General features: G+C 45.7%; 1 pseudogene; it reads left to right on the top strand.

The window, feature by feature from the left end:
* The window catches only part of LOC149341422 (uncharacterized), a 128,998-nt pseudogene extending 108,396 nt beyond the window's left edge, over positions 1 to 20,602 (top strand).
* The last annotated feature ends 499 nt before the right edge of the window (positions 20,603 to 21,101 follow it).

Genomic DNA, 21,101 nt, shown 5'->3' with positions numbered 1-21,101 from the left:
ATATGCGTTTGCTGAGCTGCCAGGGTTTCTTCTGTAGACACGCACGTTTCGCCCTCAGCAATTCACTTTGTTCGCGTGCTCAAGCTCAAGCCCTGCTCAAGAGTCTTGCTATAAAGCAAGACTCTTGTTCCTACCTGAGTCGCACACTCATGTTGAAGCACTGGTTTCATATGTTTTATAAAGTTTTGTGTTGAAGCACTGGCTTGATAAGTTGTACCCAAGACTGCTCTACTCTGCTGTACTCAAGACTCTACTCAAGACTGATGCGCACTGCGCCTCAGACAAGTCGAGATATATCCTATTTGTGCAGGTATTTTTGGTTACCTAATGATTACACAACTTATATGCGACATACATATATTCGTCTCTATGAGTGCATCAAGAGCAGAAGTTAAAAAAAAGCCCCCTCGCTGACTCAGTTGATTCGGCGATCAGCAGTTGAACCCAAGTTCGCGGAATGGAATATCGCCCTTTGCGGACGCATTTTGATGCAAGCGAAATCTAAGCATCGATCGTGTACTGTGCGATGTCAGTGCGCGGTAAAGAGCCCCGGGTGGTCGAGTTAATCCAGAGCTCTTCCCTGGAGCGCCCTTCATAACCCATTTGCAGCATCAGGGCGTGAAATATACCGTAGCATATCAAAGTAAAAAGCCTTCAGTAACATTAGAATGCGGACGCGTCACTAAAAGAGTGAAAAAAAAAGAAACTTCTTGGCATCTGTACTCAAGTTCTGGTTTGTCGAACTCATTCCGCTAGCAAATGCGGTTGAAACAAGAAATTTCGCGGAACTATGGCCCACACCAAAAGAGAAATCCTGGACCAATGAAGCAACTAAATAAGGAAACTGCGCTTGGTAGGTAGAACTGCCAGCGGCATTATAGCGAAAAAGAAAAAAGACCCAGTTCGAAAAATCGCGCATGTCGGGTCGAAGCTCTAGGTGCCTCAAACGCACTTGCGTCTATCATATGTAGCAGTCTGGAAAAAAATGACCTTGTTTTTTTACGTCCCCTCACCACTCTCAACGTACCGGTTTGGGGTATTGGTCAAAACCACTGCTGGCAGGAATGACTGTGGCTGAGTTTACTGAAATGGGCTTTTGCGAAAATCTCCGGTCATTTCTTAGCATGGACCTGTAGGCCCTTCAAGAAACTCCGCTCTTGTAGACCAAATAGCTACGGCAGCTGCTGGTGTGTTTCTGTACACAACTTCGAGTGCTTTCGTACACGCACGATATGGGGCAGCCAGCGGTGATGACTTCCAACTTCAAGCACACCCCCCCCCCCCTTCCCCTCACCCCCCAACCCCCCAATCCTGCTCAAACTCGGATGATCCCTTGGTTAGAGAATCCTCGAAGTTTAAATGCGAGGAGTCGCGTTCGAAGGGTGTGTTTATGCTTCCTCGCATTTTTTTTTTTTGCGATACAGGATATTTCACTTAAGACTAAACTATTTTGATATTAGAATTTCAGGGTTTGAAGAGCGTTTCTTTTGAAATAGCATTGTCAGCGGTGTAGTACAGCACTGACAATGCTAAGATGTGCTCTCGAGCGCGCTGGTAAACTAATATTGAATAGTTAAATTTTGACTGCTACCGTCAGGCTCCTTGATCATTGAGAGGCGTTTAGCACACCGTAAGTGATATCCATGTCATTTTTTCTAATTTCAAAACGCGGTTACCAGCGGTGTTGTGGTGCAACAAAGCTTAGCTACTTCGGTGAGTTACGTTCATCGGAGAGGTTGCTTTGCCTGGAAGATTTTCGAATGCGCATGCATTTTGGCGCGATGAAGCCAGAATTTCTTGGGCCACAGTGCCGAGGGTAACCGTGCTTTCGAAATTATAAAAACTGATATGAATATTACTTACGGTGGGCTGCACGCCTCTTAATGAATAAAGTCCCTAACGGTAATAGTAACGTCGTTAGCTATTCAGTATAAGCTAACCAGGCTGCTAGTTAGCACCTCTTAGCTGTAATCTGATGTACTGAACCGCAGACATGCTGTGGCGAAAAAAGCGCTTATCTAACTAAACGAGCTTTTTTTTAAAAGTGGTGCAAAATCTCAGGTGAAACACCCTGCATACCACTTCATATTATGTCAGTTAGCAGATAACGTAACAAATTCTCTGGAGCTCGACGAAAGTTGAGGTGAAAGATAAAATCGTTTGCTGAATATATTCTTCGTATGCATACTTCAACTGCACTTCATTATGTGCGTCCTAATGCAGGCAAAAATATGACCTTCCATGAATCTGTTTTAATGGTCATCACGTACTCAATTGTCATTACCTATGTCAGGGTTTATTGAAGAGACATTGGACAGGCCTCTGTCCTTTAGTGGGCGTATCCAGGCTGACGGTGATCAGTCAAAAACTTTAGAATGCAAAGAAACAGGCTTCAGTTCTAGAGAACTTCTGAGTTTTTCAGCTTGTATTTGAAATCGAATGAAAGTAATTCGGTCAGTGATTTTGTGACATCACAAACCTCGAAACGAGCACCCAGAGAATCAATAAAATTGTGTTTCAAAAATGAGGCGCAACAGGTGAGCCCACAGGTGCTGCGACGTGGGTGCGCTGAATAATTCAACAGCCTCTACAGAAAAAAACATGTTATCCTATTGCTGATTTTCTGAGGTAATGACTGCGTGTTTCATGCGATAAGCAAAGCAAGCAAGGAACTGTTGTATGGGACGGCTGCCCCTATATAAGCTGTGGGTACTTAAGGAATTTGCTTCCCCTCGCCTCCGTGGAAAACTGAGCGCTCAAAAATTCATATCGAGCAGATCTGGTGTCCTTCATATTTTACAAAATACCTGGATTTGAGGTGAGTAATTACTTCATAGTCAAAGGACATGGTGGACAAGCGTAACTCTATGTGGCATTGGACGCATCGACAATCCTGGAACATTAGTGCGCATTTGTAACTACGTGTGCGATATCCGGTGGCAGAAAAAGGGCATTAATACAGGCAAATATGTGTGCAGGAAAACGATCAGACTGCCGTGATGAGAAACTCAACATATTAGTGGCAGCGGCCTCGACCCCGTAGCCGAGGAGATGTGGCTGGCCCTGACGAGTGGAGGACGTCCGGAGCCTTCGACTAACCGAGCACGCTGCCACGCGCTTTGAGCAGACGCTGAGAAGATTGAGTAGCGGATGCCATCAAAAGTGAGAGGGGCTTGCTCTTCTGCTCGGATAACACGGAGCAGAGGAGAGTCGGATTGCGGACAGCTTTGATGGAAAGGATCTGTTTTATATAGCGTAGAGGGACAAAAAAGAGAAAACAAAGAATGAGAGTTATTTGGAAGGTTATTTATCTATCAGCAACAGTCGTTTTCTAATTTCTGTCGAAAATCATTGGTTCCGGAGTAACCTTTTATGGTAATAAAGTGGATTGGTTCTTTTTTGCTGATGTTTTATTAAACACACTCCAGCAGGATCATCCCTGGGTCCTTAATGGGACCCGTGTATTTCTGCTTGACTTTCCATTTCGTGCCTCAGTTATCTGAAAATGTGTTTTAAATGATATACTGCGATTTGCGTGATCCCATCCCTTTTTTATGAGAACCTGGGGAGATAAGTAGCTCCTGGCCCTTCCTATGTGTTTCTACTCTCGCACCCGTTCATTCAGTCTGATGGTGGTGTTTTGGAATCTCCTCTCGCACGTTTTCGCAGCGTTCGCAATCTCCATAACAACAAATACCTCCGAAACGTGGGCTCTGCTGCTAACGTAAAGTCTTCCCGTTGGAAACAAAACAAGCCTCCCACCTGTGTTGAAGCAGCATGTAAGGCTGGGGATTGGCGCAGTATTATGAATTGTCATTTAAAATAACACATGGATGCTTTTCAGTAAGGGAAAGCTCTTTTGTTGCAGTATGTTAGAGGTAAACATAGCATGCGAAGAACTCTCTACGCAGACATGTGCGCTCTTATGGGACGAGATAAACACGAGCGCTTTGTAATTAGGCTGTGGGCCCTTATGGCCGCTTAACGTCACCGGTTCTTCTCTGCAGGCCTAATGACGTCCATTCGACGCAAGTGTTTACTGAAATGCCTATGCTGTAATGGGCAGTTGCACAAACACTCAACCGACACTCTGTCGCACAAACGAAACTGCAAGACATCAGGCCATGCGGGTCGCCATTAGCGTCTGCCTCTTGGTCCCTTCATGGTGATTTGGCATTAACGTTGGAGATGAACGAAACTGACCGCACCCTTCAAAAGTAACGTATGCGCTTCACTCAGAAGTCAAGCCGCAACGATGCATAGTATGGTTGATGTTGATGATAAATTTTTATGGCCCAAGGGAATCTGTGGCCAAAGAGCGCCATAGCACAATGTTCTTTTTCTTCTACTCAAGGTGGGGTCAAAGACACATTTCCCAAGCATTTCATCCTAAAGAAGCTGAGCACTAGGCAGGGGAACGCTTGTACCCATTCTATCCCCGGTGGTTGCCCGGTGGCCCTGGGGATCGAACCCCGTACATGCCGCATGCGAGGCAGATGCTCAAACGACTAGGTCACAACTTTTCACTTAGTACTCATTTTTCTTGTTCAATTTGGTAATTTGTGCAGTATTTCAGTGGAACTGCCTGTAGAAGAACAACGATCCTTTCGGGTGGATGGCCGGTGCAAGGACGAGGGTGCTGTCGACGCATCATACAAGCACTGCAAACCGGTTTTCAAGCGGTGCATCTCCTCAGCGTTACGGCTTCTGTGTCCTTGGACATTTTCCTAACTTGTTGGATCTTGGTCGGCTTAGTGCGTAAATCATGGCAACATTCATAGCAGAAAAAGACTAATTTGGCAAAAGGAGAGGAAACGCAGGACACAGGCGCTAACTCACACAGAGCATTTCATTACCCGCCCACAACATTTTAATCGAAATATGTAGAAAGGAGAAAGGGTGCTGCAGGACTCAGCAGATGATGATGAAAAGTATTGTTAACGCCCCTCCTTACTTCAAAATTTTCCCTTTAAGAAGTAATGCTAAGCCAATAAAATACATAGTGTAAGTTAGCTCGTGTGTTGTTCGGCGCAATGAATGTTCACCTGTCTGGTAAGCTGCATGCGGTATGACGGTGATATGCATCTCTAAGGATGCTGCGCTTACCGGTACGTCGCAATAAAGCTGTTTCTCCCTCTGTTAAGGCAATGCATTTCTGCACCTCTGACTAACCTTTTGTGAACCCGCTGTACCCTTGTATAAAAAGGATGACAAGCGGTTACAGTCTCCTGCAGGCAATGCATCTTCTACTACAACTCCCGGAACTTAAGAGCAGTTAAAAAAAATACGTCTTCCTGCCTGCTGAACAAGTCTGTAGTACCGGCGCTTCGATGGACGATAGTTGGTGGAAAGGAAAGAGATTACAGAGAATTTATCCCTGGTGCATCTGTTAGGAGCAGAACCTCCACTAAATGGCTGTTCAAAGTTGTCACCCAAATGATAGGAAGCAAACTTGGACAAAAATGTCGTGATAACCCTTTTCTGCCTTTTTTGCTTGAATAAGTACTTTCTTCTGGGCGAGTTGGTTCATAATTTCCAAAGGTAAAACCTTGCGCAAACAGTAGAAGAAGAAGGAGACGGTACAACAGGACAGAGCGCAAACTTCCAACTGGTTTATTTAGGAAACTGTACCTACATATATAGACAGGTGAAATCATATCAGAGTGATCAGGCGTAAACACGTGTGCACACAACCAGCGAAGATCCACTACCAAGCAGGGAAAAGCTAATAAAATCTCATCATGTTATCACTGAGGCCAAAAGATGCTAGCTGTAAGAAGGCTGAAAGAAGTATGCAGGGTAATACCAGCAACGCAGACAGAAACACACACATACACATGCACGACTGCGCGCGCGCAAACAACACATGCACATACACACACACACACACACACACACACAAATAGACAAGCACACGTAACCTTGTAACAACACATATCTTTGGCAAAGCCAAGTCAGACCTAAAAACAAAGTAAAACAGGCAGTCACAAACTAAAACCGATAAAACAGCCAACATGCTAAACCTGAGTGAATAAAATCAATTATCTAGGCAAAAGCCGCGTCACTCATAAAAACCCAACAACAAAAAATCAACAACAAAAACAAGACGTATAGAATTCTAAGCAAAAGCCGCGTCAGTTATAAAAATCAACAACAGACAAGAAGGTATGTAACAGCAAGTAGCCCAACAAATCACACATGTCCTAAAAAGGCTAGCTCCTTATCAAGGAGTGTTAAAGAGGTGGAACTAATACATTTTTCACCATTTTTCATTATTAAAAAGGCCTCAGTGATCTCTCTCTGCATTTTGGTTTTGCTACGTGCGAGAATTATAGTGCCCTCATACACAGGTTTGCATTTATGACCATATTGTCTGCCATAAATGCAAACCTGTGTATGAGGGCACTATAATTCTCGCACGTAGCAAAACCAAAATGCAGAGAGAGATCACTGAGGCCTTTTTAATAATGAAAAATGGTGAAAAATGTATTAGTTCCACCTCTTTAACACTCCTTGATAAGGAGCTAGCCTTTTTAGGACATGTGTGATTTGTTGGGCTACTTGCTGTTACATACCTTCTTGTCTGTTGTTGATTTTTATAACTGACGCGGCTTTTGCTTAGAATTCTATACGTCTTGTTTTTGTTGTTGATTTTTTGTTGTTGGGTTTTTATGAGTGACGCGGCTTTTGCCTAGATAATTGATTTTATTCACTCAGGTTTAGCATGTTGGCTGTTTTATCGGTTTTAGTTTGTGACTGCCTGTTTTACTTTGTTTTTAGGTCTGACTTGGCTTTGCCAAAGATATGTGTTGTTACAAGGTTACGTGTGCTTGTCTATTTGTGTGTGTGTGTGTGTGTGTGTGTGTATGTGCATGTGTTGTTTGCGCGCGCGCAGTCGTGCATGTGTATGTGTGTGTTTCTGTCTGCGTTGCTGGTATTACCCTGCATACTTCTTTCAGCCTTCTTACAGCTAGCATCTTTTGGCCTCAGTGATAACATGATGAGATTTTATTAGCTTTGCCCTGCTTGGTAGTGGATCTTCGCTGGTTGTGTGCACACGTGTTTACGCCTGATCACTCTGATATGATTTCACCTGTCTATATATGTAGGTACAGTTTCCTAAATAAACCAGTTGGAAGTTTGCGCTCTGTCCTGTTGTACCGTCTCCTTCTTCTTCTACTGTTTGCGCAAGGTTTTACCTTTGGGAACTTTTTTGCTTGGCTACGTCACTGTCAGATTTCCACGTTTTTTCCGAGCCTGATGATGAAGATTGTTTCCCTAATACAACTGTTCAGTTATTATCGTAGCAGAAGCAAGAGCGCCCTTTAAAAAGTACCATACGCTGCTTTGTATAATACTACTATGCTTCGAAGAAATTTAAAAGCAACGAGTGACAATATACCAGCAGATAACTGCACGAAAAACAAAAACGTGCATAACTTTTGCCAGGTGGAGAGACCTAAAATGTTCAACATACAGACCAAAGTACGTACGTGTGCCGTCGAATCAGGATACTGACCAAAAAAATAGACTGAAGCCTCCGTAGCAGCGGAAGGTAAATTATTTAAAAATAAAAATAAAAATAGGCAGCTTTAAGGCTTAAGCTGACGTGCCATCGCTCTAAATACCTCCTGTTTTGGAGCCTTTCAGATTCGTCAGATTGCTACTGTTTGCTGGAAAAGAGAATGCTCAACTGCACAATACCGCAAACTGGTGCCACTGATGTTGACGTGTAATTTCGAATTTAACTAACGTCAGCATAATAAGCCGCTTGCAGTTCGCATGCCACGGGTGCGTTAGTTTTCTCTCGCTGCGCTTAAAAGTAATCCTCTCTTTTACTTCTTCCATAGGTAAATACTATAATCAAAGAGCTCTTTTTGTTTGTTTAGTCCGAAGCACATTGCTCCACACTAGCCTCGTACACTTATTGCAGAGTGACAGCAGATGTTTTCTGTTTTTTTCTTCTATTATTGGAATGCGGGCAGCAGGAGAAGCACGTTCAATTCAATGAAAAAACTAGACGGAAAACTTAAGCCAAACCTTAAAGGAATGGCGCGCTAGCGTTAATAGTTAAATGCATTTGTAAGAGAAAATGGTCATTCTCTAATTTAAACACATAGATCTCTTGGAGTTTCTTTTATTGCGCAAATATGCCCTTCGGCATAAGAGAGCTACATTGTTCTGGCCGGTGTCGGCTACAAATGCCAACAAGGCCCGGTATCGGGGCTCATGGGCCCAGATTCGAGTGTCTGGTGGTCGGCTGGGGTGGAAATTCCATATGCCGAGGTGTCGCTTGCATGCCGCCCGAAGTTCGGGGCCAATTAGCATGAAGTGAGCTAATGTCGCCTGTGTAGCAGAAGGGGGGCAGAAGGGGCAGTTCAGACGCGGGGTCTGTGATGACCAGAAGGCGTTTACCGCAGGTGTCAGCGCAGCATCCACTCGGATTCTCCTCAACGCCACCTCCTCACGAGTTAAATCACCAGGAAGGTTGGATCCACGCGGTGGAATTAAAGCACGCGTGGAGGGGCGGAGAAATTTCTTTCTAGGCAGTACGGTGTCTCCTGAGGGAGTCTCTGGTGGTTCTCACACCACTCTTGACGTAGTGGTGCAGCGGTTAAGCTATGCGCCATTACCCTGCGATTTCTAGTGCTGTCGCCAGCGGTCCTTGTGAGACCCAGGTTGCTCTAACCGCGTAACCTCCCGCGACCAATCATTAATTTAACTGCTCCCTGCCCCGGTGGGCAGGTTGTACTGACATCACAAGGTCACGTGACTTGGGTGGTCCACTTGCCACCTACGTTGCTTCTCTATGAATTTTTCGCAAATTTTTTGCTCACGGCCAATGAAGGCGACGCCGACGCCGGCTTTTCTACGACACGAGACCCTCGCGACTACGGCGTTAAAAAATTTGACCTTTTCATTATTATTATAACGCCACAGGGCCGTGGAAGTATTCTGATTTCTTTGTGAGAAAGACGACAAGCGTATCAAAAGAAAGCAGCGCAAGTTCCATCTCTAACGGGACGTAGAAATGGCCGCAGGCATCTCGCCTCGACGAATAAAAGGCTGCCGGCCGAATTCGAAATGGCACCGCGGGAATGGCCGTCATTTGCTCTTCATTTCACTCTTGACATTTTACCACTTTGGCACACTTTTCGTTATCTTTTCTCCTCTATGAAACGCCAATCTCCGGCAATTCTAAAGTTCCGTCGTGCCGATCTTCCGTTATGTTCATTGTTTGAGATTCGCTCAGACCAGCCACGAGCTTTACAGATATTTAGAAACGGGTGATGTGGGAGACCAGCTACTTCCGCCGAAAATTACAGGTGGCATCGTCTTTCGCTATTTGAATTCTGCGCAAATGGATGAATCGAACGGCCGCCTTACCTTCGCAGCGTATGAAACATTCTTTTTTCAACCCAACTATCTATGTCTCAACAGAAAACAAAATAATACCAAAGAGCTCCTCCCATCACATGGCTCGCGTTCAATTGAATTAGTGGAGCTTCAAGCTATATTTTGAAAGGTCTAATTATTGATCTTTTTTGTTACATTTGCAGCGTAATACCACCATCCAGAAAGAAATTTGAAGCACTGCTACGCTTGATGGGTTTAGTGCCGCTCTGGCGTACTCTTATTTTCAATGCGATGCTTAAGGGGCGTGATCTTTAAGACCTAATTCTACCCCGGCATAAAAAAAAATCCAAGCCAAGGTGAGGCTAAACCGTTTTGCATATCACAATGTCCTCGTCTTGTGCGCAGAAAAAAATCAAAGAAGTCGTGACACTAGAAACTACCACACTAGAGGACAAAAGGTGATGAAGACGAGAGTTCGATTCCGGCCGCGGCAGTCGATTTTCGATGGAGGCGAAATTCTAGAGGCCCGTGTACCGTGCGATGTCAGTGCAGATTAAAAAACCCCAGGTGGTCGATATTTCCGCAGCCCTTCGGTACGCGTATTTCATAGCCTAATTCGCTTTGGGACGTTAAACCACCATAACACTAAAATCCAAAGCGCGTTGTGAAGACATGTTTAATCTGTTAAACCTAAAATCAACAATTTTGACGAGAGTCTTGATTATTAACCACCTTCACGTGACTGACGGCAAACATCAGCTCAAGAAACTGTGGTCATTTGCGTAACGCCACGGTAATAACTTGCGTTACCGTCGGTGGCGGTGTCATGCCGGCATTACTGGATGACGAGGTTACAATTCTAGAAATGTTTCGCGCTTCCACTTGAGTTTGCAAAATGTTAATTGCATGTTTATTACGTTCTGCGCCATTACGTCACCTCTTAACACCGAATCTCTACTTCAGCAGGACAAAGGCGCTCAGCAGCCGCTGCACCTTCATACTTATTTATTTATTTATTTCCTCAAAGGTCTCGGTTGAGACATTACATGAGGGAGTGGACGGTATCTGGCAAACAATGGTAAAAAATGTTAAGATGAAAGGTTGGCGATGCTCCGCTTGAATTCTAGTGGGTTGATGATAATGGCAACTTCGGTGGGCAGGTCATTCCAGTCTCGTGCGGTACGCTGAAAAAATGACTGCTGAAATGTCACAGTATGGGCTTGTAGGGGATACACTGCATTACTGTGGCTGGACCGGGCGATGCGGTGGGCTCTTTTTATGTAGGGGTTATCAAAAGGCAAAGAATGGAAAAATTTATGAAAAAGGTTAAGATGTGCTATCCTACGGCGCGAGGCTAGGGGGGGGGGGGGGGGGGGGGTAAGTTGATTCGAGCTTTTAGTGCTGAGATGCTTGAGTGGTAGGAATAACTAGATAGAATGAATCGTGTTGCGCGGTTCTGAACCAGTTCGAGGGCGTTAGTAAGGTTATTGTGGTGCGGATCAAAAATAGCGTTGCATACTCAAGCTTGGGTAGCACAAAGGTTTGAAAAGCAAGCTGTTTAATAAGGGGAGGAGCGAGTGAAAGGTTACGGCGTAAATAACCTAGAGCACAATTAGCAGAATTTATTACGTGGTTAATATGACGTTACAATATCACCAATGGACCGAAACTGCGGCGGATCTGTGCGGAGGTGACGATCTTATTCATCAAAGAAAGCCGATTAGGAAGCCCATGATCTGCTGCATCTCAAAAGGGAAGGAATAGAAGCGCCAAAGATAAAGAGGGACAACGTGCAAAAAAATTCAAGGAAGCCCTCGAGACAACCTATGCGCGGTAATGCGAAAGCATTTGTGCTCGCATTATGACGCCATCTGCAGGGCCAGCGTCGTGCATTGCGAGGGAGGTTTGCAGTGGGTGCCGCATGATGACGGTACGACATGCCAAGCAAGAAGTAAATTTACCGAAAACGTACTTTTGTACTCGGCGAATTGCGGCATCTGTGATATATGTGCCCATAATTACTCAGATACGCTTCTAAGACAACCCTGCAATCATTGAACGCGCCTTTCCACGATTCCCCTGCTCAGCAGCCCTGGGTTCCATTGCCGCCTAGAGCCACATCTTCTTTTCTTATTTTTCTTCGTTGACAGCTCGTGCCTTTTTGGATTATAGATGGAATTATGGAATGCTTGTTAGATGACTATTGACTGGATTGTGGATTGGCTATGGATTGGTGAAAGCGTGACACGTCCTGTCCACGCCGCTCATGTACCATACAAGGCTTTCACTCTTAAAGAACTGGCAGAAGTATGACAAATGTCGCTATGGTCAAGCAGCGCAATGTGCTGATCTCAAGATCGGGGATATGTATTGACGGCACTGTCACAGTGAATGAAGTGGCTCCTGAAGTGATGCTCTTTGTATCCTCCTTGAGTTCTGCTTCTGTACTGCAAGGTGGAACTCGAGTTGCACTAAAAAAAAGATAAAGTGTAAAGTGAAATGCGGGAATACAAAATTACTTACTAGCGCAGTCAACTCAGTCAATCCGAAATACGCGCTTTATCATGCGAAATGTTTTAGTATCTATCAAGGCTTTTGGCGCGGTGAGCTAACAAAGTGCCACTTAGTCAATGTAGACGAGAAGCGCAGTGTTTCACAAAACGTCGCATTGCGCAAAGTAATACTGCGCTGCATTTCTGCATATTTGGGCTTTAGCGCTCGTGGTCATTATCTATTGCGTATTGAGGCTGGCCTGTTTTTCTTGCACAGTCTCTTTAGCGTCCTTCAACAGATCCGCAGTTACCTGATTCTCACGAGTGGGTTTTTTTTTTCGTTTGAATGGTTTGTAAGGGTTTCTTTACTGCCTCGTTCGTTACCGATGGGCTATCATATTCCTCTGCACCTCTTTCTCAGCCATTAATTTCCTGATTATTTCGGGATCGGTATAAATCTCCTTAGTTTTCTGTAGTTACTTTATGCTTGTTAAGCATATTGGTAATGAAATTTCCCTCTTTTACTTTTAGCGCATGCATCTGATTTTTGGATATTTCCATTTTTCTCGTGATTGTTTTGGGCTACCTCTGTTCTTTTGAGCTTGCTCGGTTCTTTCCATATTTTAATTGCTTATGTCTGTTATCATAGGGTTTCGGTTACCTTTGACTTCTCTGCCAGTTCTATTCGCTCTAAAAGGTAAGTAGATTTCCAATCGTTGGGGTTTCTTAATCATGATTTTATTGGTTTATTGGGGTTTAAAGGCCCAAAGAAACTCAGGCTATGAGGGACGCCGTAGTGAAGGGCTCCGGAAATTTCGACCACCTGGGGTTCTTTAACGTGCACTGACATCGCACAGTACACGGGCCTCTAGAGTTTCACCTTCGTCGAAATTCGGCCACCGCGGCCGGGATCGAACCCGCGTCTTTCGGGTCAGCAGCCGAGGGCCGTAACAACTGAGCCACCGCGGTGGGGCTAATCATAATTTTTCGTCTTCGCATAGAGCTTACCAGTATGCTGCCAACCTGCCCTTGCTCCTACTTCTCTTGCAAACACTTTAATGATATCTATGTAATTATCATTCATTTCTGTAACGCTATGGTTGTCGTCCACGCTTAAAATTAAAAACCTGTTCTGCAGCGAAATCCCGAATTCCTCTCCTCTCACCCTTACCGCAAACTCGGTGATGCGCTCATTGCTTACAACTTTTCTGAGTTCCTCTATAAGTCTAGGGAAATTCGAGACGTGAACATCCAACGTTCACGGCATTTCCCCTCGTCGAACACCTCCACTTTCTGCACGATGGCAGGCTGCGGGCAGAGTATCAAGTCTATTTCTCTTTCTATCCAATATCAACACTCAAGCTCTGCCAAATCCACTTCCGGTTCTCCCGCTTGAAGGAGAAGGTATTCATGATCCGTAAATTATACTATGATTTCTACTAATAACTCTCCTCAGCCGTGCTTACAGCCTGTACGAACCTTCACCATAATTATCCACAGTCTGCTCACCGCCTGCTTAGGGCCAACTTTGCAGCTGAAGGCGCCCATCCGAATAGCGAACAACGTATTTGCATTCCTCAAAGGCATTTCCACGTCTTCATACGATCATATGCCTACCGGGTCATCATGACTGTATGTAGGCGCGCAGGCTTGTGTGAGGTTTAATTTGTACCTCTTATTAAGTGTAATTTCGATAACTACCAGCCTCTTATAATTGCTGTAGAAAACCTTTGTACTGTCAGCTATATCGTTATTGATCATTAATCCCACACATAGTTATCGTCTGTCTACTAAACCACGATAACATAATTTGTGTCAGCCTGTTAACTGTTCATATGCTTCATCTGTCCTCCTAAGTTCACTGAGCCAGGTTACATTTTATTTAATGCCCGCATGTTACTTGACATGCCAAGCTTGATAGCCGCAGCGGGCAAGGTAGCGGTGCTAAACGTTGCCAGGTTCAGTTTTCAATGGTGATCTGTCCTGAGCCAGAGATTCTTAGAAATCTTCGCAGTGTTGCATTTGTGACCTCGATGAGTTGCTTCGCAGGCGCAGGGGAGACAGGGATGTTGGAAAAGCATTAACTTAACTTTGTCTTAATTCATAAAACATGGGACGTAAAGGTTTAAAAAATGATGGACCGATTAGTTTACTGTCCCTTACTTACAAGGTATAACTTACTAAGGTAATAACTAAGACAATCATAGCAACCTTAAAATTCACTCAACCCAAAAACCCGCCGCGGTGGCTCAGTGGTAATGGCGCTCGGCTGCTGGTCCGAAAGACGCGGGTTCGATCCGGGCCGCGGCGGCTGAATTTCGATGGAGGCGAAACTCAAGGCCCGTGTACTGTGCGATGTCAGTGCACGTTAAAAAACCGCAGGTGGTCGAAATTTCCGGAGCCCTCCACTACGGCGTCCCTCATAGCCTGAGTTACTTTGGGACGTTAAATCCTATAAACGAAACCATCAATCAACCAAAAGACCACACTCGCTTTCGTGAAGGATGCGCAACAACAGACTGTGTTCACGATAACAATCAGGTGATAAAGAAATGTGCAGAATATAGTTAACCCCTTTATGTAACTTTCATAGATTACGACAAAACATTTGACTCAGTCGAAACCACAGCCGTCATGCTCAGATATTGCGGAATCCGGGCGTTAAAAGTACAAGAAAATATCTTCAGCGGCGGAACCACCACCATACGGCTGAATAGAAAAGCAATAAAATCCTAATATGCAAGTGCGTCAGGCAGGGCGACAAAATCTTTCCTGTGCTTTTCATCACATGTTCACCGGAGGTATTCAGAGTACCGAATTCTAAAGATTTGTTTAAAAAATTTTATTGCAAAGCAAGACTCAGAACATAAACACAGAAAGCAAATTAGTGAGTCCAAAAAGTGAGAGGCAAAAAACAAAGTAATTACATAGAGAAAACTTAACTACATGAGGTGCTTAGAATGCGATAGTATTGAAATTTGAAGACCGATCGGTCTGCTTCTCCTCCTCCGTCGCTGCTGCTCGCCGCATGCGCTGCGCCTGCCTGTGCAGCGAGTCTTCCTAGACATAGAGGGCGCCAATGCACCGGGTATCATTGACGTTTTACTGCCACTTCCGAAGTTGTCTTGTGTGAGAAAAGTTCACGTCAGTGACATGGAAATATAACTTCGTGCAAGCGCTCGGGCTGAGGACCCGGCGCTTTGCAATTGGCTCTTTTTTGCACGTTGAAAGCAGTGCAAGCGGTTCAAAGACCATCGTAGCTACATGAGCGCTTATGTTTTCCACACACATCCGCACGCATGCGTGTACGGCCGGCCAAATCTTGAGCTAGCGTGCGTGATGGCCGCTTTTTCTGCGCTTCTGCGCTTTTCGATGAAGCAAACTTGCGGAAAGCTCAGTGTTAAGCACGGACTTAATGAGCATGCTTCTGGATTTGATATTTTCCGAAGTTTGGTCCCCCATAAGCTGCAGGAGCACGAAAAACGCGGCCGTCACGCACGCCAGCTAAAGATTTGGCGGGCTATACATAACTTGCACATAAATTTGTCACCTAGTGTAACCTGGTGATATAGATAATTACAAACAAAATACTTACAGAGAGCTGGGGTTTCGTTCGGTCTAGAAGGCCGCGTTTCCGCAGTGCATTTCCAGCGAATCTATCACCAGATCGCTTGGGGGCACTGCTTCCTTTACCTTCTCACACAGCTCCGTCGGCAGCTCTTCATCAGGACCGGACGCTAGTCAGCGGAGCGCACTTTCCCCAGAGCGCACCTGATTGCTCGCTCCTGTGTGTAGATGCAGAGCCCAGATGGTCAGTGCTTGTTCAATCGCGCCTTCTCTCACTTTCGGCCTCTCCTCATATCGACTCAGCTTTTTGCCCTCTGTCTTCTTGCCTACACGTAGGGCGAACGTGACATTGGCCTGCGGCATCAGCCAACACTCGTATATCCGTCTACCGATCACAGCTGACGCCGGGGTGCGACTGGTAATAAGGCACAAATTCTCTCTTTCATTTTTCATCGGTTTATTACAGCATAAAATATATGTGCCAACGCACCAACGCTCCCAAAGAACGTCCGGGGCCAATACGAAATCTAGGAAATGCAACCATGCATCTCTAGTCTGGCTTGAAATAAAAAAAAAATTGACTTCTAGAATCCAATACTACCGCTCCTTTAGCTATCGAACCGTGACGCGATGTCTGCCGGTGTGCGCTCGAAAGAGGTTGGCAGATAGCGGCGTAAAGGTTTTGAACACCGAAGAGAAATCGTACTTGCTAGTCAGAAAAATGGCGATGTAGTCCTGAAACCCCGCAAGATACGAGCGGGCAAAAGGAAGACCATTCTAGCGGTGGTGTACAGGCAATTCATGCTCAGTGGTACTTCCGGCTCCAGAGTAGGCAGGAATTTTATTTGTTGCAGTTATTATGCGTACTGGAAAAAAAATTAACGAAAATTAGAAAAGGCGCTCTGCTATACTTACCCAATGGTCACTGGAGCTCCCACGTATGTACAGCAGATGTCCTGAACGTCCTCAGGACGTCCATAGAACTTTCAATGTCTATTGTGTAGTTAAATCCAATCCGTTGTCACACGGATACTGAACATCAGAAAACTGAATATCAAAAACGAGATTTCCGCCTTACCTTATTTAGCATCGAATTTAGGAACCCTGTCTGTAATGTTAATATTTCTTTGAATTTGCCTTCTTCCCGGATTAAATCCTGGCGCTGGCATTACTACCGCCGCACTCACCGGCCCACTTCTTGATGGCACGGTACGAGTCCAGGACGACAACGTGTCAACGAAGTGGTTGTACCTGCACCTCTTCCAAGGGGCATACTAACCTGACCAGAACAATAAATGACCAGTTATGTTCGCATGTTAACTTCCCAATGTTTTTAAAAGCTTAGTAATGGCGCCGAAGTTGAAGCCGCCACTTCTAAAAGACTTATATGAGAGACCGAGTATCTCCGAATTAAAAGTACTCTTAAAGTTGAGCGTGTGCAGGTCGCAGAAGGGCATTCTGTTGCCTATCAAGTAATTGCTTCCAGCTCGATGTTCTGCAAAGTGTCCCTTGCTGTTGCGGTACTAAAGTGTTCTGCACAGTGTTCAACGAAACCCTTTTGTGGCACATTATTTCAAACGTTTTCATAGACCAGTTACTCTGCATGGAAGATGTGAGGATGATGGTCGAAGTAACGTTTACCAACTTAGATGAGCTTTCGCCTTGGTTAACTGCGCAATGCGTAGCAGTTAATTTAAGGAAATTTTGCACTCTCTATAAATTAAAAGAAGTACTACTGGTAAGCTCTCGACTAGGGCGGAGGGAAATTATATAGGTAAGAGCTAAGAAGACCTGTTACCGAGGGCCACTGTTGTAGAATGACTTAAAGCACGTAACACAGCTCCTAAGAATTTATCGGAGGAAATGAAATGCAGACCAAGAGGCAAATATTTGTATGCGAAAATAATAATATGCATTAAACTTAATTACGTGCGCGCTACTTCGTGAAAATGCATCTGCACAGGCATATGTCCAAGAAACGGCCCTCTGTATCTTGTGGGGACGTTGTAGTCAGACGCCGCAGAAAAACCTGAGTAATTTTGTCGGGACCGAGTGTGTTTTTCACAAACCATTAGATGCGGCGAAAATCACTAGCCATGGTTGAAAGGAACCAAACGACACAAGGCGTGTTTATTCATCTGAATGGATGAAAAAAATTCACCCAGCAACAAGTGCCTGACGAGCGAGGCACTCAGACGTGCAGCCGCCACTGAATCTTGCTGCATTTTGCAGTGTCTGCCGTGTCCCGAGCACGCACAGCCGTAATGAATGGTTTGACGTTGAAATGACGCGGCAACGGCGGAGTGGAGCTAACTTGGTTGTGTGTTATCGTCTGTCTGATGGGTAAAACTTATCGGGTACGCACTTTCTTATTCGGGTGCTTCTGCCTCATCTTCTCGGCTTAGCGAGCTCGCACATCCGGTTGCTTCCTGCCATTGATGCTTTCGCTTCTCTTCACGGGCGTGCAACTTGGGATTTCACGCTGTCGTCGCACGCACTCGAATTTGAGGGAACATTCGGAACGCTCGTTTGAGTGCTCCTTCTGCTGAACAATCTTTGCTACCATTGAACAAAAGGAATGTGTAACGGCCCGCTCACAAGCCATGACCACGCGCGACCACGCACGTGCGCGTGCGTGCGTGTGCGTGCGTGCGCCTGTGTGTGCTTGCGCGTGCGTGTGCGCGCGTGTGCGCGTTTGCGTGTGCTCGTGCGTGCGCGCGTGTGTGAGTGTGTGTGTGCGTGTGTGTTCGCGTGTGTGAGTGTGTGTGCTTGTGCGTGCGTGCGTGCGTGTGCGCGTGTGTGTGCGTGCGCGTGCGCATGCGTGCGTGCGTTGGTGCGTTAGCGTGTGCGCGTGTTTCCCGCTATTCCTATCTTAATCGCTTCTGCGAGCTCTCGGGTTGTTTTATCTCGGTGCCTGAACAACACGAAAGTCCTATCGAGAAATGGCGAACACCCTTTGCGTGAGCTGCAATGCTCAACTAGGTTTCTGAAAGGCCTACTTGAGAGGGAACGGAAATGCTCCCGCAGTCGCTCGCTGAGGCGCCGAACCGTCTGGTCTATGTATTGTCACGTAGTGGTGATTGCAGTCCGGCGACAGCTAGAATGGTTTCCAAACGACATTCTTTATTTGGGCTGACGCAAAGAACTGAATGACTCGGCGGCGGCGTAGCAACAGGCGTGCTCGGCGGTCGTAGAACAGAGTGCCCGCCACTCCCGGCCGTGCTGAATTCAAAGCTGACAGCGAACTTCGCAGATAGAGCGTGGAAAGTTACTAGAACATTCTGGCAGAACGTAGGATCAGCTCCGCTCCGCCTTGATGCGATCAATCGAGATAAATCTGGTCACGTCTTTTCTCAGGTTATCCCCGCTTGGAGGGGTATCATGGGAGGGGGCTTGCCGTCAGCACATGAAGTGGTCAGTTGTGCTGATGGGTCCGGTCGTCAAGGGTCTTTTCGATGGTAGAAGCTTCGACTACGAATACGGCGATTGTGTTTGGAGGATTCTGGATCAGGCCGGCGAACAGGTTCTCCTTGCGCCGCGTATCAGGAAGGTGAGCTTCCTTTCTTCATTCATGTCAGATTTGGCACCCTGAAAAGGCGTTTCATTTCTTACACATACACTGTAATGGTCTCGTCTGGGTGTTGAATTTGTGACTGCAGCATGACCTCCGCTCGTACTTTTCGTACGACGCTAGTGAACATACCCAGTAGCTGCTTCTTGAAGGTTGCCCAGGTCGTGAGGGAAGATTCGTGGTTTTCATACCACATTCTGCACGGCCATACAATGCAAAATTAACGTTTCGAAGCTTTACGCTGTTGTCTTAAGCGTTCAGCACTGCCGCACAGTCGTACACGTCCAGCCAGTCTTCTACATCTTCGTGTGGTTCTGCATGGAAAGTCGGTGGCTCACGGGGCTGGCGAAGCACGACGGGCGTTGACTGTGCACTAGGTTCTATCGTGGAAGGCATAAGAAGATAACTGGTCAGCACTTCCACCAGATGTCGCGTAGTGGTGAGTGCAGTCCGGCGAGCAGGAAAACAGCGAGAATGGCTTCCAAACGAAACTATTCGGGCTGACTTGAGCCCGCAAAGAACTGAATGACTCGGCGGCGGCGCAAAAACAGGCGTGCTCGGCGGTCGTCGAACAGAATGCCCGCCGCTCTCGGCTGTGCTGAGTTTAAAGTTGATAGCGAACTTTCGAGATAAAGCGTTCAAAGTTACTACAGTATTCTGGAACTTCATAGAATCGGCTCCTCGTGGATACGGTCAATCGAAATAAACCTGGTGGCGTGTTGCATCACAAACAAAGCGATAAAGAGGAGTGCCAGCTGCTTTTGAAGAATGACCGAACACTACAATTATTCGCAGCAGAACGTTCTTCCGCACGACAGCGTAATGCGGTAGACTACACCTACAGAGCACGTCACATATTTAAATTGCTGCCAGCTTAAATATTTCCTTTTATTTATTTAGTTTCCCTTTTAAATACTTTTTTTATGTGATGTGCTGAGTCTTTAGGGTTGATATGAGCCTCAAGAACTGTGAACCCAACACGGTTAAACAGCGTCTCTGTGAATTCCACTTAAAGACAAAGCTCCAAAAGTGGCAGAGCGCCACCCATTCACATGAAGGCCACAATGCGCCCAGTCAGAAGACGAAAAATAAAACTAAAAAACAAAAATAATGACGCTCAAATAGCATGTGCTACTGGCACTGTTCAACCACCCGTAGCGGCGTGCCTTCCTGTCTCGACAAGACCACCCATACTTGCTTCATTGGTAGGAAAAAATAGGTCGGACCAAAAACCTCGTTGTTCCAGTCGAGTCGCGTTTGGCGAGTGGTCCCTTCAGAATCCCCCTGCACTGGAATCGAACAAAGCCTAGCGTACGGCAAAAGAAGAGGAGGAAGACGGTGGCCGGCACGTCGTTTCGCGCTTCGTTATGCACCTAACTCCGCCGACGCTTCTGAGCAAGTTTGCCTTCTTTCGCGGATTAGTTGCCATGTAGACACAACTAATTTTTGAAGCGAACTTCGTCGTTTGTTGTTGTCTTGCTCATGCCGGCTGGCTGGCCGGGAGCAGGTTCGTTCCGCGTTCACTACCACTTCGTAGAAATGTTGACGAGGAAATTTAACTCACACTCTTAGTGTTATTTTTGTGTTATTTGTCCAATAGGTTCAGCCAACTTGAAGCAGCTCCGGCGTGTCTGCCGCGTATTCCCGTCAACCAGAACCTCTCCTATATCCTAGGTTGTCTAATGAGCTGTCTTTGCTGTTTTTAATATCTTGATAGGCGTCTACTGACAGAAACAAGAATCATATTCACAGGGGCTCACTTTAAATGTGAAAATACACTCATCCGCGCATTAGAAATGCTTGACAGATAGCTCTTTCGAAGTGGTAAATAACGGCGGTCCGGCATTCATCCAAGCATTTAATTATAAAGCGCATGAGACGCACGCCAGGCTTTAAAAATTAAATCAGAAAATTGCATTGCGCTTTGTAATAAATAAATCAACTCGAACATTCAAAGAAAAAAAATTGTCTGCAGGTGCAGATTTTTTGTTTTCTGCCAGTAGGAAAATTAAAATAGAGAAGGTTGTACCACTTCCCTCTTTCACTCTTGCCCTCAATAAGCTCCCAATTAACATGCCTACCTGATAGTGTGATCTGAAATAGCCCATTTTGTC

Source organism: Amblyomma mixtum, chromosome 5 (assembly GCF_055824585.1).
Source record: "Amblyomma mixtum isolate Tamu chromosome 5, ASM5582458v1, whole genome shotgun sequence".
Classification (NCBI taxonomy): domain Eukaryota; kingdom Metazoa; phylum Arthropoda; class Arachnida; order Ixodida; family Ixodidae; genus Amblyomma; species Amblyomma mixtum.
The sequence above is the reverse complement of the archived record's forward strand: the minus strand, read 5'-3'. Positions and strand labels throughout refer to the sequence as shown.